This window comes from Miniopterus natalensis, chromosome 3 (assembly GCF_054644295.1).
Source record: "Miniopterus natalensis isolate mMinNat1 chromosome 3, mMinNat1.hap1, whole genome shotgun sequence".
Taxonomy (NCBI): Eukaryota; Metazoa; Chordata; class Mammalia; order Chiroptera; family Miniopteridae; genus Miniopterus; species Miniopterus natalensis.
The window spans coordinates 49,366,201-49,385,515 of NC_142083.1; the positions used below are offsets into that span (position 1 = coordinate 49,366,201).

Below are 19,315 nucleotides of genomic sequence, written 5' to 3' on the forward strand. Positions count from 1 at the left end.
AGGATAGCTAGTCTCTTCTTACAGCTAGTGAAATATAAGATATCCCCTTCCCTGTATAAAACAATTATTACATGTAAAACTATTTGCTCTCTCCCCTTTCTTTGCTGGAAGGAATGATCACTTCAGTGCAGTGATTTTTGAACTGCATTCAGAGGCACATCAGAGGTCCCGTTTAGAAGAAAATGAGTGAAGGGGGGATACCAAATAGAAGGCACTCCATCATGCCATCACTTTTTTAATAACTTTTTATTTTGAAATAATTTTAAACTTACACAAAAAAGTCGCAAGCTTAGTATAAAGATTGTTAACATTTTGCCACAAGTGCTTTATCATCTTTTCCTACCCTGTCCCTCCTCTTTCCTCCTGCTCTTTCTCTCTTCATATATGTCTCTTATTTTCTAAATTGAAAGTTACAAACAACATGTCCCATTCCCTCTAAACACTTCAGTGAGGACTTTCCAAGAACAAGGATATTCACTTACATTACCACAGTATAGTAATCAAAATCAGGAAATGTAATACTGGCACAATGCTATTACCTGATCTAGAATTTTATTTAAATTTTGCTAATTGCCCCCAAAATGCCCTTTATAGCAATTTTTGTTTTTCTGGTCCAGAATCAGCCTTTCTCTGTCTTTCACATTAATATTTATGAATAGTCAGCAATTTCCTTTGTAAAAATTCCTCAACTTGGGTCTGTCTATTATTTCCTCATAAGTAGCCTTAGGTTATATGTTTCTGGCAAGTATATTATGTAAATGATGCTGTGGTCTTCTTGGTGTATTGCATCAGGAAGCACATGATGTTGGTTTGTCCAATCACAGGCAATATTAACTTTAATTACTTAAATAGTTAAGGTGGTGTCTACCAAGTTAGTCCACAGTATGGCTTCTACTTTTCCTTTCTAATTGAAGAATAACTCATGGAGAGATACTTTTAGGACTATAAATTTCCTCATCCTCAACAGACTCTCACCCACTGGGTTTAGCTTCCACTGATGATTCTTGTCTGATAGTTAAAATGGTTGTAAAATAGTTATTTTCTAACACTATCATTCCTCTTACATTTATTAGTTGGTAGTCTATCCCAGTATATTTGTTTGTTATAAGTGTAGGCTCATGGATTTTTTAATTTAATTAATTAAAAGTTATTAATATCATTATTTTTAAGCTTAAATCGTCTCAGATTTGGCTAGTGGGAACTCCTTTAATTTGACTCCTATGGTTTTTTTGACGTGTCCTTATCATTTTTTGAGCTGAAACATCATTTTATTTATATTTTTGGTTGATTTCCAAGCAATGCTTTAAAAGTTTGAAACCCATAACTAATGAAATCAAAGCGGTAAATCAAGAAACTCCTAGCAAACAAAAGTCCTGGACCAGATGGCTTCACAGGCAGATTTTACCAAACATTCAAAGAATTAGCACCTATCTTTCTCAAACTATTCCAAAAAATTCAAAAGGAGGGCAGACTCCCAAGCTCATTTTACGAGGCCAGTGTTAGCCTAATTCCAAAACCAGATAAACACACAACAAAGAAAATGACAGGTCAATATCCCTGACAAACATAGGTGCTAAAATCCTCAACAAAATATTAGCAAACTGGATCCAGCAATACATTAAAAAGGTCATACGCCACGACCAAGTGGGATTTATTCCAGGGATGCAAGGCTGGCACAATATTAGCAAATTGACACGTGATGCGTCACATAAACAAACAGAAGGACAAAGTCACATGATCATATCAACAGATGCAGATAAAGCATTTGATGGAATCCAGCACCCATTTATGATTAAAAAAAACACACAAAAAACCCTCAGCAAAGTAGGAATAGAAGGTTCATCCCTCAACACCATAAAGGCCACATATGACAACCCCACAGCCAACATCATACTCAATGGGCAAAAATTACAAGCACTTCTCTTAAGGCCAGAAACAAGACAAGGGATGTCTGTTTTCACCACTCTTATTCAACATAGTACTGGAAGTTCTAGCCACAGCCATCAGACAAGAAGAAGAAATAAAAGGTATTGACATCGGAAAGTTCGGAGGAATTGAATAAATAGATTTCAAGTCATATGGCTCTTGCGGGAAAAAAAGATATATAAAGATAAATAAAAGTTTGAAACCCACTTTGACAAAAACATTTTTTCCTCCAGTTTTCCTTATTTCGAGTCAGGTTTGTATAAAAGTCCCTAGAATATAGAGAAGACTAAGAATAAATGATGACAATCCCCTGGTTTCTGTGACCACACTGGCCAACATGATGCCCCTCCAACCTGCCAGGTGCCTTCCTGTGCATCCACCACGCCCTTTGTCTGGGAACCTCCTCCCCATGTGTCTGCAGGGCTCACTCCCTAATCTCCTCCAAGGCGTAGCTCAAACATCCCCTTCTCAGGGAGGCATCAGCCCCTGACCACCTTTATCATGTTTAAAGCACTGTTTGAAAACCGCTTTAATAGTAACCTCTTCATTCCCAAAGCTTCATTCCAAAGCAAGATTTAAAAAGACAATAGATTTAACCCATGACTGGGGAGTCAGAGAGAGGATCTTACCCTTTACTGGTTTATTACCACAGTGGACTGACGAACTTTCTAAAGTGTTTTTGCTGGTATACACAGTGCTTCTGGATAATGGAAACAAAGTGGGCGTTACTCCCCTGCTGCTTCTGACTGCTGATTCCTTATTCAGTTCACTCCTTATTTCACATAATACATCTACTTCTCTATCACTTTGCTATGTATTAATCTAACTTTTTTAAGTTGTTTTCTCCTATATAAAAGCAATAATAAACAAGAGTACTATAGAACTATTTTTCTTTTCCTATGGAACACTCACTAAAAGAAAATCTTTTTAACTATATAACGCTCATCATTTGCTTTTCCCAAGTCTTTAAAGAGCAAACAGAAAACCCTCAACAAAGTATCACAGGTAACAATCAACACAGAAGAGACAGTCATGGGCTTTACAAATAACCAAGTGCTTTCACTCACATTCAGCAGAGAAACACTTTTCCCTGAGCACTCTGCATCAATAATACAATTCAACATGACTGTACCTCATAGATGAGGATTAAAGGTGTCCTGGCTAAGATACGCAGCAAGGCTCATGAATTATTGGGCTTGCCCAAAGAAAACTCAATAAATGATTACTACCATCAGTTTCTTAGAAGGTCTTAAGTTTTTCAAACTACTTAACTAGTCTTTTTCTAAAACTACTAACATACTTCAGACTTTCAAAAGGATATTATTTCCAACTGCTATAATGAGGGCATATAGGGTGGCTGACTTTTCCCTTCAATGTCTGTTTTTCATTAAATTACATAACAGAAATCTTTTAGGTTTTCAAGATGCTTCAGCACAGCAGAATCAACACATTTTTTAACATGGTAAATAAGTAAATGTTTATAAGCCACAAAATGATGAGGCACCTCATTATGTAAGACTGTGGAACAAATTCTACCAACATGTAACTTATTCTCCAAGTTAGTAAGGGGTGTATATTAAACAATAACTTTCAATCTCCCAGCTACCTAATCCATATTCGTGAAATCTATGAGTGATTTACCAGTGATACACCCTCCAGGCCTAACTCACTTCCCAAGGCGCCTATTTATTTTTAAAAGCATGTAAATTCAGTGGCCATTAGGTTTCTTTTATTATAATGTTAGTTATCCTGTAATATTAAAGCATCTAAAATTTAAGAAGCATACTACAGTATTTAATCTTCCCTAACATACAAAGAAATATATTCATAACTTCCTGTCCTTGAGGTCAAGACATGAGCTGTCTAATACGGTACAGTAGTCACACGTGGCTACCGAGTACTTGTAATATAGCTTGTCCAAACTGAGGCATGCCAAAGATACATATCAGATTTTAAAGATACAGTATGAAAAAAATGTAGAATATCTCACTAATAACTTTTTGTTGATTACTTGTTGAAATATTGTCTCTCTGCTGTCAACCCTCTAAGTGTGATGACTTGCCATCACATTTAGAATAAAATCCAAGGACTTCACTGTGGTCTATCAGCCTTTTCATGATCTGCTTAAGCGTTACCCTTATTTCCTACCACTCTCCCCCTCCAGCCACTGTGCTTCTTGCTCATCCTTGAACACACCAAGCAGAAGCCTTTGTACTTGACTCATCCTGCTGCCAGGTACACACTGCCCTGTAACTCATATGATTTGTTCCCACACTTCATTCAGCTTCCTACTTAAATATCACCTCTATAGAGAAAACTTTCTTGACTACCCTTTCTAAAGTAGCATACTCTGCTGCTCTCTATCCCAGTCATCTGCTTTTTCCCCCATAACAAATCAAATATACATTTATTCATCTGTTGCAATGTAAGTTCCATGAGGATCAAGACTTCATCTCCTTGGCGGTATTATATCTCCAGAGCCTAGAACACTGCCTGGTATAAAGCGACACTGAGCCCAGGCCAGGTGGCTCAGTTCGTTGGAGCATCATCCTGTAGGCCAAAAAGGTTGTGGGTTCAATTCTCTATGAGGGCACAAACCTAGGTTGCAGGTTCATCCTCAGTTGGGGACGCATAGAGGAGGCAGCTGATCTATGTTTCTCTCTCACACTGATGTTTCTCTCTCTCTCTCTCCCCCTCCCTCTCTCTCTAAAATCAACAAACATGTCAGCGAGCAAGGATTTACAAACAAAAAAATTATAAAGTGACACCGAATTATCATTGACAGTGAATCTATTTGAATTCACTAAGTGGGAGGATTTGAATATTGCAGAAAACTTTCAGCAAATGCTACTGACAGTGGAATGAAGAGTAAAAAGACCAGTGGTGGTGATGGTGGCCGTGTGAGCCTAGAACACCTGTGGGTGGAAAAGATAAGAGCCTGGAGGGACTTGATTAACATCAGTATTAGAATGAGATTTTTAATAGCTGGACAACGGTAGGAAGATGGCAGCCAGGATGGAGGCAAAAGGAAAGCCTCAGTGGTTGAGGCCCGAGCAGTAGAATGGAGAAAAATCTCTTATTTGTCATCCCAGCCCCTGTCCCTCCTCCTCTTCTTTCCCTTCATGTTTCCTCTCTCAGTATCTACCCACTTTTGCCACCTCTTTTCCTCCATCTGTTTTGCTTCCTCTGCCCTAAATTATTTTTCACTTGTATATTGCCCTTAAGGAGTTGTTTCCCCCTGTGAATCAGCATGATCACATGATCAGTAGAAGAAAGGCTCTCTAATGAGAAACTGTTAGGAGTAAATTGGACATTCTGCCCTGGCTGGGTGGCTCTGGTGGTTGGAGTGTCATCCGTACACCAAAAGGTTACAGGTTCAATTCCCTGTCGGGGCACATACCTAGGTCTGAGGTTCATTCCCCCGTTCGGCATGTACAGGAGGCAACTGATCAATGTTTCTCTCTCACATCCATGTTTCTCTCTCTTTCTCCCTTCCTCTCTCTCTAAAATCAATTTTTAAAAATCCTCAGGTGAGCATTAAAAGAACAAAAAGAAGAGTATATTTGACATTCCTTTAAATGCCAAATATAATACCAACATCATCATCTCAGTATCAAGTACTGGTCATGAAGGCCACAGAATGAAGCAGAAACTCAGGCAGTCACTGCCTTTCACCTGGGACACTAAGAGTTCTGAATGCTGAGTCTGATGCCGACCTGCCCCATACAGTTATTGCCATATTATTGACTACATTCCCTATGCTATACTTTACATCCCCAAGACTATTTTATAACTACCATGTGATACTTCCTAATCCCTTCACCCTTTCAACCACAATGCTGTACACCTGAAATTAGTATAAAATAATATTGAATGCCAACTGTAATTGAAAATTTAAAGAAAAAAAGGAATTCTGAATGCTCTGGGATTTCATCTGCTTAATTTTCTTCTCAACCTTCTCCAGAATATATCTTTAAAATATAATCAACATCTTTTTTTTTTTTAGTTTTACTGAAGCATTAATTTGCATATTTTAAAATAACACATACTTAATGTATATATTTTGATGAGTTTGAACAGATTCATATTCCCATGATACTATCACCACAATCAAGCTACTTCAGTATACATCTATTATCTCCAAAAATTTCCTTATGTTCTTTTGTTTTTGTTTTTGTTCTGTGGTAAGAACACTTAGCATGAGATCTACCCTCTTAACATATTGTGTGCATAATAATGTATTGTTAACTATAGTTACTATGTTGTACAACAGACATTTTTTACTTCTATCTTACATTCTATTAAAAAAACCATGCCACATCCACTAATATATATTTGCCAAAATCTTAAACCTGGCATTACCCTTTTTAAATTAAGTTGATGCTGGTGCTTACTCAAGTCAAAATAAATGAAAACTGGCAAGCAGTCCCATCAGGCTTATAAATGATTGTTTGCATATATATATGCCTCTCCTCACCCCTCACCAAATTATACTGGACTTGGTGTTTAATTGGGCTCTTTGAAGAGTAATTCCTAATACATTAGCAGCAGCCAACATAATAATATCTATTAATTTCAATCAACTACCTCCCAAAATTCAGAAGGTCAACTTACTCATTTTGAAATCCTTCTGTAGGAGGTTACAGTAGAAGATGATCTCTGTAATTCAAAATGAATCTTGAGAAAGTAAATTGTAAATCAAAATTTTATGAGAAATTCATAGTAAAGTTCATGTTTTTCCCATTAATCCTAGAGACAAAGGAAAATCAAGACAAAAAGAAACGAGTTTAATTTTTTAAATATCAGGCATATTTACAAGTGCTAAGGCATTAAGATTTATAAACTAGATGATGACCTGCTTAAAGATAATCAATATATTTAACAACAAACAAGATACCTAGTCTTAAAAGATTTATTCCATTACTTTGGTAAGTATGCTTAAATTAATTCCAATTATAACCATAAGCTCAAGACTTAAGAGAAAATAAGTTCACTCTACAAATTAAATATGAAAAGCCAAGAGTACTAATCTTCTCTATGTCTTTCCCTGTTTCATCTTTCCAATTCCCCACCCCCACTCTCCCTGTCTCTACCATCATACATTCAAGTCTAGAGTACTATGAAGACTGATAGGATTAGTGTAAAATATGTATAACTAGCAGTATAACTTTATCATTTGTTTTTCTTAGTTCCAAGACTGAAAGATGCTAATACCAATGCAAAAGAGTGATTGTTTACAGATTGTTTGCGTGTGTGTGTGTGTGTTTTTCCCCACCCCTCACCAAGCTGTGCCTCTGCTGACATATATTCAATATAAAATGGGAAAGTACAGAATGTAACAACTGTTTGTACTCATCTGTATTATTTCCACAACATAATTACTAATAGTGAAGGGATAGGTCCAAATTTAAGTTAGCAGCCTAATCTGGCTTAAAACAAAATACATCTTCCTAAAGTATTCACATTATAAAATACCTTATAACCATAAAAGGTAAGTAATTAAAGGACAAAAATCTAGAATAATACTAATAGCAGCAAAATATTCTGCTTTTCATTTTCACTAACTCGGTGTTAACGTAATGAAATCTGACATTGCTATCAGCATAGTACAATAAACATGAAAAGGTGCCCAATGTGCAAAGAAAATATGAAAATTCCTAACGACAACAGCAAAAACAAAAATTATGTTTTCTCTTTTCCTTTTACATGCCCTCTGTGATAGCTTGAGGACATATGACCTTGTTATCTACATACTATAATAAAAATTAAATTACCAGTGTGCCTAGATGGAGACTTCAAAAATAACTAAGGAAAATTATATTTCTCTGTACCCATAAAAGATTCATCATACAGGACCCAGTTCTCATTTCCTTATGTTCCAGTCTGTTCTAAATGCAGCTAAACAAACAAACAAAAAATATAAGTAACTCTCAGAAGTAGCATACATAGATATTATATCTTTATTGAAATCTCAAACCTTACATTATATAAAGATTTAAATCACTTTTAAAACAGAATTTATTAAAACTCTAAGCTCATATTGTGTTTATCTTTTTTGTAAATGAATATATTCCTAATAACATGGTTGTATCTTATGTTACTCATATAAATAAAAGCATATAGTCATTTTAGGGATTAATAGAAAAGCACATCTGCATGGAACATTTCCCTCATTAGATATTATCATGTTAGCATATTTTTCCTATTTCTGATTTTACTACAAAATAAAATGAGCTGATTTTTACCGCTAAGTTTCTCTATAATGTATATTTCAAATAATGCAAATACTTTAATTGTACATTAGAAGAATCTCATGTTCCTATAAAAAATCACTATAGAAATTAGCCCAGAAAAGACCTTACCACACAAACAAAAATCAAGATAAGACTGTACCAGATTGGCAAACCAGTTACCGCTTACACAAAATATTACCTTGAACATTACTTTTCAATTAAAAGCTATCTTTTTAAAAATCCCAGGCAATTTCAGGTGAGTCATTAGACTGTTGGCACTTCCTAAATTAGTGCCAAACTGAATCAGTTAAAAAATAATCAATTAGCCAAGAAGGTGAAGGGACAGAAAAAAAATATTCCCTGCAAATGGAAATGAAAAAAGGGTTGGGGTAGCAATACTTATATCTGACAAAATAGACTTCAAAACAAAGGCCATAACATGAGACAAAGAAGGACACTACATAATACGAAAGGGATCGATCCAACAAGAGGATATAGCCCTGGTAAATACATATGCACCCAATAGAGGAGCACCTAAATATATTTTAAAAACTCTTGGTGGGCTTTAAGGGAGAGATCAACAGCAATATAGAGTTATAATAGGGGACTTTACCACCCCACTGACATCACTGAATAGATCTTCCAGACAAAGAATGAACAAGGAAACGGGGACCTTAAACAACACACTAGATCAGATGGATCTTATTGATATTTGCAGAACATTTCATCCCAAAGCAGCAGAATATACATTCTTCTCAAGAGCACATGGAACATTCTCAAAGATACACCACAGGTTAGGACACAAAATAAGTCTTAACAACTTCAAGGAGATTGAAATCATATCAAGCATCTTCTTGGATCACAATGGCATCAGCAATCTAGAAATCAACTACAATTAAAAAACAAATCAACTACAACTTAAAAACTCAAACATTGCAACACATGGAGGCTAAATAGCATGTTATTAAGCAATGAATGGATTACAAGTGAGATCAAGGAAGAAATAAAAAATTGCCTGGAAACAAATGAAAATGAGCATACAAAAACCCCAAATCTATGGGACACAGCAAAAGCAGTCATGAGAGGGAAGTTCATAGCACTACAGGCCTAATTCAAGAAGCAAGAAAAATCTAAAACAAACAACCTAACCCTGCACCTAAAAGAACTAGAGAAAAAACAACAAAGAGGAGCAAGGTGGGGGAAATGGGGGACACCTGTAATAGTGTCAACAATGAAAACAAAAATAAATTTTAAAAATAATAATTTAAAAAATTAAAAAGAATCAATTAGCCAAAGACTATACACTAATCAACTGACTTACCGAACTAGCCAAACTCTATATTCAAAAATTCAATCTTTTGTCAGAAATACACGTTTTGGGCTAGTGAAAATTTTCTGAAAAATAATTTTAGGTATACAATTCAAATGTTAATGTTCATTCTCTTTGACGAATGATTCTTCTCCTAAGGAAATAATCTGAAATGCAAATAAAGTTTTTATATATAAAGATATGTATTCCAATGTTACTTATTGGGGCAGAAAAAATGCAAACCTCAAAAAAAGCTTAGTTTAAAAATTGAGCTATGAAGCCATTTAAACCACAACTATAAATAAAATGTAATGGCTGAGTAAAATTCTCAACACATATATATATAAAATATGCCAAAATATTTATAGTGATTTCTTTTGGTTGACATAATTGTGTTATTTTTATATATCTTTTTCTCATTTTAGAAGCTAATATTGCTATTCAGGAATACAGGATGGGGCAAAAGTAGGTCTACAGTTGTTCACATGGAAAATAATAAAATAATTAATTAATTACATACAAGAATACACTCTGTGTTTCATGTACTCATAACTGTAAACCTACTTTTGCCCCACCCTGTATTTGAATATTCTGCATTGAGTGACAGGCATAAAATATTTCATATACTCAGTTAAAAAAAAAAGATTGCTGGGACCAGCTGGCATGGCTCAGTGGTTAAGCATCAACCTATGATCCAGGAGTTCACGGTTCAATTCCTGGTCAGGGCCATAGGAAGAGCACCAGGGTTTGGTGAGGAAGCAGAAGCAGGAGTTAGGGGAGAGCTTAGTCTAGTAGTTTTTATCAGGCTGTCCTTGAGAAAAACAAGGCAGGGAAGAGGCAAAATTTTAGAGCTGTCTAGTCTGAACAATTTCAGTGGGCTTTGGCCTATATGAGTGATCCCCAGTTGCCCGGTACCTGGCCCTGGGATGATTAAAGCAAAGGAATATTGCTTCCTGATGTGAATGGCCAGATGGAGCAGGTATGCTCTGGATTGGTTAATCTACGTATTAGACATGCTCGTGGCTGGGCACCTTGCCATCTCTAAGAATTAGCTAGGCCTGGGAGGGGCAGTCTCTCCACAGTCAGAAAGGTATTTTTAAGTTGTCAAAACATCACAATATACAGAAAATAAAAACATGATTAATAAAATGTATTTGCTGAATGTATGAATTACCAAAAGTACTACAATTTCTATCCAGTCCACACCTCTGTTTTGGGGAACACCTGCAAACCTTGGAGCCTCTCACTGATATCCAAAATACAGCTAGTTGGTTCCCAGGAGGCAACCAATCAATGACTCTCTCATCATTAATGTTTCTGTCTCTCTCTCTCCCTCTCCCTTCTTCTTGCTGAAATCAATAAAGATATATTTTAAAAAAAAAAAAGGTTGCTGGTTATAAGTTGACAATTATAACCAGTTTGGGAGCACCAAAGACAGTCCCACAGCTCCCCTATTAATATCTATTAACTATCAAATTAGTAGATCATTCATGTTAACAATTTGTATTTCCATCTAAGGGTGAATTACTTAACAAATAGCTACATTTTTCATTAGGATCAGTGAGTACAAAACTGTCTTAAAAAAGAATAGGAGTCACTATTTAGTGAGCATGTAACAGACATGATGCTAAGCCCTTTCCATATTTCATTTAACACAACACTGTAAGGGAAGTATTATTACCCCCATTTTCAGAGGAGGGTACTAAAGCTCAGAGAAGTTAGTTAATTTATCTAAGTTCATGAAACTAGAAAATAGTGATACTGGAACCAGCTTTTCCACATGCAGAACCCCTAATGATATCAGTGAAGTAAATTAGTGATGGGATTGTTCATATTGCATAAGATAATGGTTTTGAAAATATTTCAACCATAAATAAATAATTTTGAGAAAGGCAATCACTAATTAACTGATGGTTAACAGGGTTGTCGTTTTGTATTGTTGTTGTTTTTAATCCTCACCTGAGGATATGTCTCCATTGATTTTTAGAAAAATAGGAAGAGAGATTGAGAGAGAAACATCGATGTGAGAGAGAAACATTGACTGGTTGACTCCAGCACAATGCCCCAATCAGGATCGAACCTGCAGCCTTTTGGTGTACAGGAGGATGTTGCAGCCAACTCAGCCATTCAGCCAGGGCTGATGGTTAATAGTTTTTAACAGATTCCACACAGTTAAAAGAAAGACAAATAAATGTTTTAACTAATGTTCAATAGGATAATGTCTAATATTAACTGTTTCTGGAAATAACAGATGTGAATAAATACTTGTGGTATTGAACCAAACTAACCTGAGACAGCCAAAAATAAAATAAAAATAGAAACAAATAAAGAAATATCTCCCTGTCACTTCCAAAAGCTAAACACAATCTCACTTAAGATAATAAAAAATTATATTTACCAAATTATAATATTGTTAGACAACCATTGACCATTAGGTGAAAAAATTGGGGAAGAGGTGTAGTTATATATACACAGGGCAGACAGTAATCTCATCTCAGAGTGCTGCATGTAGTCTCTAATAAAATCAATACTATATTGATTAAGGATCTAGAAGTGGACAACATAATTTTGCAAATGTCCATTTTAACTCTTAAAATCCAACAATTGAAAAATTTAATCTGAAAGTTACTTCCTTTTAAATGAAACATTGCAGTGATTTCTAGAATTTTCCTATTTGGATAAAACTATTTCAAATAATAACTCCTAATAATTTAATCTGTCAGAATTAAATGGCTATGGTTTTCATTCACAAACATAGGACATGAATAATTTCTGCCTATTTTTGTCAATATATAAAACCTACACTATCTATACCATTAAGATGATTAAACCAAGTTAAGGCCCATGTGTCCTACAAATTTCCAAAGAAAAAATTTTTTTGCTAGTATATGTACCGAGGGTCAACATTTAATCAATTAAAATAGAGAAGGGAATTTAAACTGCTACAGACAATCAAGGGGTAAACTGGGACTAAAACACACACACTACAGTATTAAGTGTGCTTAAATATATCTGTATTAAACAATGTTCTACATTACTCTTTTTTTTTAAATATATCTTTATTGATTTCAGAGAGAGAAAGGGAGAGGGAGAGAGAGAGATAGAAATATCAATGATGTGAGAGTTGTCATTGATCAGCTACCTCCTGAATGCCCCCGACTGGGGATAAAGCCCGCAACCCGCACATGTGCCCCAACCGAGAATCGAACCGCGATCTCCTGGATCCTAGGCTGATGCTCAACCTCTGGGCCAAGCCAGGCCTACCTTCTTTATAAGTAATGATAAATAATATTATTTAAATAAATAAACAGAACTAAGAGATGGATCAAAAATATAATATTAATTAATATTACCTGAGATTATTAACCAAAAGAGAATTATAGATAAAAATGGAATGGATTAATAAAATCTGTTAAGTTATACTTATAAAATTAATCTCCTCTAAAGTTTCAATAATTATGTTTCAGGCAATTATATATAAAATTGTTAATCTTGTCACGTTTATAACTTGTACAAGATTTTTAAATATAGATCAAATTTTAACCAGTTTAGAGAGTAAAAAAGTTTTTTTTTTTTTAAATCACATAGTAATTCCTGAAAACGTATTAATAATTTGTCACAGTGACTCAGGTGCTAAGGTTGCTCATCTCACTCACCGTTATATTCCCAGAACCAAGCATAGTGACTAGAACACTGCAAGTAGTCAATTATATGAAACTGAGGTTACATCTTTCAGCAGTCTATGCCAAATTATTTTTTAAGAAGTTAAGATTTCCCATCCTGAACATTTTAGTACATGTATGCCTATGTGCATTTTTCTAGGAAGAGAATTAATATTTTTCATTACAGACTATAGGATACCAAAAATGTTAAAAGCTATAGACCTAAATAAACTATGGGCATGCTGAATGTAGGCTGTGTCTCTCAAGCACAGAGTAGAGAGCTAAGGCATCCCTAGAAATAGTTCAGAAGAGAAAGGTCAACTCTGGAAGAGAAACAGAGGGGTTTTTGGTTGCATTTTTTCATGTTTGTTGGTTGCCTTTGTATTTTCCTATGTTTACCAAAATTAGAAGATCACTACAATTCCTCATTTCTTTCACTGGCATAAATGCAGCCACTGATACAGTGTAGTACAGCACACTTTAGAACTTAACATTACCATTATTATTAAGTTAAATGTATCTACAACAAGTATGAGGGTACATAAAATATGTTACTAGATAATTCTCTTGGAATCCAGAGTTTAGCTTATCAAATATTCTTTTTATTAATTTCTAAAATCCTTGCTTGCTATAACTTAGTAAAATAGTGGCTAAATCTCACATAATAAAGTAGGCTAGATTTCACATTAATTCTCCCTTTATGTTTCACTTAAAATCTTTTAATTTACAGCATACCTATTAGTAGGTGAACACCATATAGCCCTGCCCCACCAAGCTCACTGTATGTGCCCATCCTCATACCAACTGCAACTAAAATGATGTAATTCCATATCATTACATTAAGCAAGAGCCAAGTTTCAGATTTTACACTGTCTGATTACCAAGATCACATTAGTTCACTACTAGTGGTTTAGTCACTGTACCAACTATGGTATTAAATCTTTGGATGCAATGAAAGTTAACAATGCTATTTTTATGTTGTGCAAAAAAAAATCATTCAGTCTGTTTTCCCTTTTTGATTACAGTTCATTTAAGGAAAAAAACGTTGCTGTATGGCTTGACAATGTTTTATGTGTCTTCGGCTGATAGAACACACAAAACGTTTGAATAGGCCCATTTATTTGAGCAGACGTATTAAATAATACTTTAAATGTGAACATGCATGTCATAAATTTTGTAGTCTCTTTAAAGTAGGATAAATCTGGTATTTAAAATAGTCTTTGTTCAAAGCCATTTTTTTTCTAACAGTCATAAAGGGACTCTGATTTGTGCTGCATGAACAATGCCAGCATCATCATTTTAATGTTATCCATATGGGCTTCTAATAATAGATAAGAGTCTACATTTGTATTATATGTCTTAGAGACATTTAAAATCTAGATAAGGAAAGGCTGATTTCATTGGCCCCATAGTTAAAGGAAAGCAGACCCTAATTAAAAGAATTCTGTTCTGAATTAACTAGTTTGACATGTGCTAATTGACAGTTCCTGTGAAATGGTTCTAATTAAAGTCAATATGTCTTTTTCAATTAAAAGGAAATTAAGAATATACTAATATACATTAACAACTTAATCTGCCTTCAATATCCCATACATCAGCTGCTTTCCCCCCTAACACTATTGGAGAACCATCTGACGTGAATCATCTACTGTTTGCTTATGGTGTCTCATTATTACTTCACACGAGCATAGCAGTACATGTCCCCTTGAGGAAGAGGGTACCCTGCACATGCTTTAATTTTCAGAGCTTCTAACTCTTAAGTTCATTAAAAATAAACACACCTTTTGAATTTCAAAACTGGACATTCTTAATAAAAATCTTTGCTAACTGAAAACAAAGACAAGTGTTCTCAATTAGTTGGTCTTTTTACTATAGGCCTTAGAGGTAATTGCATTCTGCTGGAAAGGAGGCTGGACTATGTTTTCATCATTTGGCTTGACTCAAAGCAAAGCTTGATTTGAGCAACATGCAACAGAAAACATCTTTCAAATCATGTTCTGTTTCCCAAGTGAAACTTTGGGGAAATCTCAGGTGGGAATACTTTGCTTTGTATATATAACAGGAAAATAGAAAGCAAGATTGCTTAAATGCCAGCACTAACAGAAGGCCCATCATATTCATTGAAAATGTAGCATTAGAGAAGCTGTTTATAGCAACATGATTAAATATTCAAATATGCATTACCAAAGCTATGGTGTTAGCAATTTTAATGCTAGCGAAAGTAATATTAAACTCAAGCATCAATACTAATGTACATGGCATTAACATCACATGGAGAACCATGGAAAAGATTAAAACTATTTGTTTCTTCATAGATGGTTATAATTTAGACATTTTAATTATAAAATGATTTTTTAAAGAAAGTTTTTATACTATCAACATACTATAAGTAATCTTTTCATATGATATAGTTTATATTTTGATAGGAGTTCCATCACAACTGCCCCCTTTTTCCAGAATTTAAAATTCAACCATAAAATGTGGCTACTTACAGAAATAAGAAATTATTTTACTTAATTTCACCAAAACTAGCTTATTCTTGTTTAGTACAGATCAAAGAAAAAGGTAAACAGGTTACTTACATTTTTCCACTTTTATTCACTTACATTTTTAAGAGATTAAATTTTGCTATCACCCGTAGCATTCTGCATATGTGTGAGGTCAACCAATCAACCTAAGATCTCTCATTGAAAGCATTTTTTCCCCAAATGTACTCTGTTGTTCTTTTCTGAGCAGTTACCAAAAACTTTAATGAAAATCACCTTAAATGGGACTCTAAAAGCAGCTGAAATCCAGTGAATTTCCAGAATGAGTAAAAGCATATTAAACCATGTTCAAAAAAGCACCTCCTTACAATTAAAAATATAATCAGGCTCAATAGTCAAAATGCAGTGATGTTTATCACCATGTGGAGCCCCTAGTTTGATTTTCAATCATAGGATCTTGCTCCTCGAGCTGGCATAGACTGGAAATGCTGTAGTAACAGCGTGTACTCAACTTTTTTAAATGGGAAAGAAGCCAATGCAGCAAGTTTTCTGCCCAATTAAAGAGCATTGTCTATAGCAGGCCTACACAACATAAGGCCTGCAGACTGCACACACCATGAAGCAATTGTTCATGACCCACTCACAGATTTGAAAAGGGGAAGAAAGTAGAAAGACAGACAATATGGCACCCCTGTCAGCAATGAGAGATAAGGCTGTTCCAAAGACTCCACCTCTCAGGTCACATGTTATAATGACAATACCTCACATCTAGACTCAGGATGAAAATCAATGTGGTCTGTCAACACTTCCAACAGAGGCACTTAATGTACCAATGATGGACTAGTATAAAAACTTCCTAAAAAGTAGGAACAATATTGAACTGAAACTAAGGAAACCTTGTAGCATTCACCTGAAAGCTTATACTCTTTCAGCAGTCAATACATATTTATTGATAATCCTCATGGTTTATATTTTCAATAAGAACTTGTGTTTATCTCCTTCTCTTGCCCCTGTCATTCCATTAAAAATGGGTAAATATACAACTTTTTGTACAAACTGGAACACTTTTAATAATGAACATGGAAAGAAGAAGACAGAGGCAGTCTGTCCACCAAAACATGAGCTGGTAAGAACTGTTAGAATCAACTATTTCAGAACTCTGGAGTCTAGTTGAACATTTGTAGCATACAGGGGAGTCCTCGACAAAAAAAAAAAAGTGACTGGTAAATTTTGGTGAATTTCAACATTATGCATAGCAGCCACAATCCCCAAGCTCTACTGAAAATTAACATGGGGACAATGTCCTGATCCTGATGCAGTTTTCTGGCATCAGTGTGGACAATGGGAACCTGCTCCTCCAAAAACCAGGGTTCTGTATTTTGATCTACCTGGAAGTTTGCTAAGGGGCCAGCACAGAAGCTAGCCATTGATTCAACCCTGCAGGGTTAAAGAAGATTCACAGGCATTGTTGAAGGAAGTTAGGGTCAAAATACCTTTATTGGGTCCAAGCATTTAAGGAATCTCTGTCAAGTCACTGGCTGACCACATAAACTTCAGTGACCACACATGACAAGGAATATAGTCTTTTCAAAAAAACACAATTTGGAAAAGTCACTAAACAAATGAACTGCAGCCTTCATCAAGTAACAATAGAAATCATTGGTGTAGAGGAGAGACTCTGATTTCCAGAATTACAATATTCAAAATGTCCAGATATCAACAAGAAAATTACAAAGCATGCCAAAAAAAAAGAGGAAAGTATGACCCATTCGCAGGAAAAAAAGAAATTGACAGGAACCATTCTGAAGAAGCTGAGACACTGAACTTAATAGACAAAGACTTTAAATTTACTATCTTAAATATGCTCTAAGAGCTGAAGAATACCATGGACAAAAAACTAAAGGAAATTAGGTAACCTATGTATTAACAAGTAAGAATTATTAACAAAGAGACAGAAATTATTTAAAAGATTAAAGTAGAAATTACAGAGCTCAAAAGTACAATAAAAAAATTTAAAATTCACAGAAGGCATTCAGCAGCAGATATGAGCAGGGAGAAAAAAAGAATCATCAAATCTGAAAATAGGCCAGTTATAACTGCCCAGTCTGAGGAGCAGAAACAAAACAAATAAGGAAAATGAACAGGGCCTAAGGGGCCTATGGAAAACTGTCAAACATACCAACATATATATTCCAGGAGTCCCAAAAGGAGAAGAGAACAAAAAAGAGGCAAAAAAATTTTTTTGAAGAAATATTGTTCAAAAACTTCCCAAATTTGATAAAATACATGAATATACACATCCACAAATCTCAACAATCTCCAAATAGAACAAACTCAAAGAAACCCACACCACAGCACATTATTACCAAACTGTTGAAAGACAGAGATTCTTGTAAGCAGCATAAGACAGCAATTCATCACACACAAGTTATCCTCAAAAAAATTAACAGCCTATCTCTCATCAGGAACTGTGGAGACCACATGACAGTACTAACATCAGAAAAAATGGATTTTACATTAAAAAATCTTGCAAGAGACAAGACATTTTATAGTGACAAAAGGATCAATTCACCAGGAAGACATAACAATTATAAACATATACACACCAAATGACAGAGCCTTAAAATATATGAAACAAACATTGACAAAATTGAAGGGGAAAATAGTCTACAATAATAGTTCAAAACCTCAACAATCCCAAGAGTTGCAGGTTTGATTCCCAGTCAAGGGTATGTACCTGGATTGCAGGTTCTATCCCTAGCCCCAGTAGGGATACATGTGGGAGGCAACCAATTCATGTGTTTCTCTCTCTCTCCCCCTCCATCCCTTCCACTCTCTTTTAAAAGCAATGGAAAAAATATCCTTGGGTGAGGATTAACAAAGATAAAATAAATAAAAGCAGACAAAGTGGGTATTACCTTTTTAAAAAATCACCCAACAACAACAACAAAAATCAGGACCATACAGCTTTGGTGATGAATTCTATCAAAAATTAAAGAATTTACACCATTCTTTTTCAAACACTTAAAAAAAAAAAAAAAAAAAACACCAAAAAACACAGAGGGAACACTTTTTTTTTAATAACTTCATTTTCATTGTTGACACTATTACAGATGTCCCCATTTTCTCCCCCTTTGCCCACTTCCTCCCAACCCCTGCACCCCTTCCCTCTGGCCATTATCACACTGTTGTGTATGACCATGGGTTATGCATATATGTTCTTTGGGTAATCTCTTCCAGTCCCCTCCACCCCACTCCCCTCTGAAAGCTATCAGTCTGTTCCATGTATCTATGCCTCTGTCCTATTATGTTCATCGGTTTATTTTGTTCATCAGATTCCACTTATAAGTGAGATCTCATGGTATTTGTCTTTCTATGAATGCCTTATTTTGATTAGAATAATAATCTCCAAATCCATCCATGCTGTCATAAAACTTAAGAGTTCCTTCTTTCTATGGCCAAGTAGTATTCCATTGTGTAAATGTACTATATCCTTTTTATCCATTGATGGGCAATTAGGCTGTTTCCAGAGTTGGCTATTGTAAATATGCTGCTATGAACATAGGGTTGCATACATTCTTTCTGACTGGTGTTTTGGGATTCTTGGGATATATTCCCAGAAGCGGATCGCTGGGTCAAAAGGCAGTTCCATTTTTAATTTTTTGAGGAAACTGCATACTGTTTTCCACAGAGGCTGCA

The 19,315-nt window shown here is 35.0% G+C and overlaps 1 long non-coding RNA gene across 2 annotated transcripts in view; it reads right to left on the minus strand.

The window, feature by feature from the left end:
- Positions 1–19,315, minus strand: part of LOC107539610 (uncharacterized) — a 105,012-nt gene that overhangs the window by 20,950 nt on the left and 64,747 nt on the right. Inside the window, exon 6 of one of the 2 annotated variants that reach the window (XR_001603422.2) lies at positions 6,541–6,675. The exons of the other annotated variant lie outside the window; for it this stretch is intronic. This is a non-coding gene — a long non-coding RNA (uncharacterized LOC107539610). The remainder of the gene's footprint in view (positions 1–6,540; positions 6,676–19,315) is intronic. 2 annotated transcript variants of the gene reach the window in all.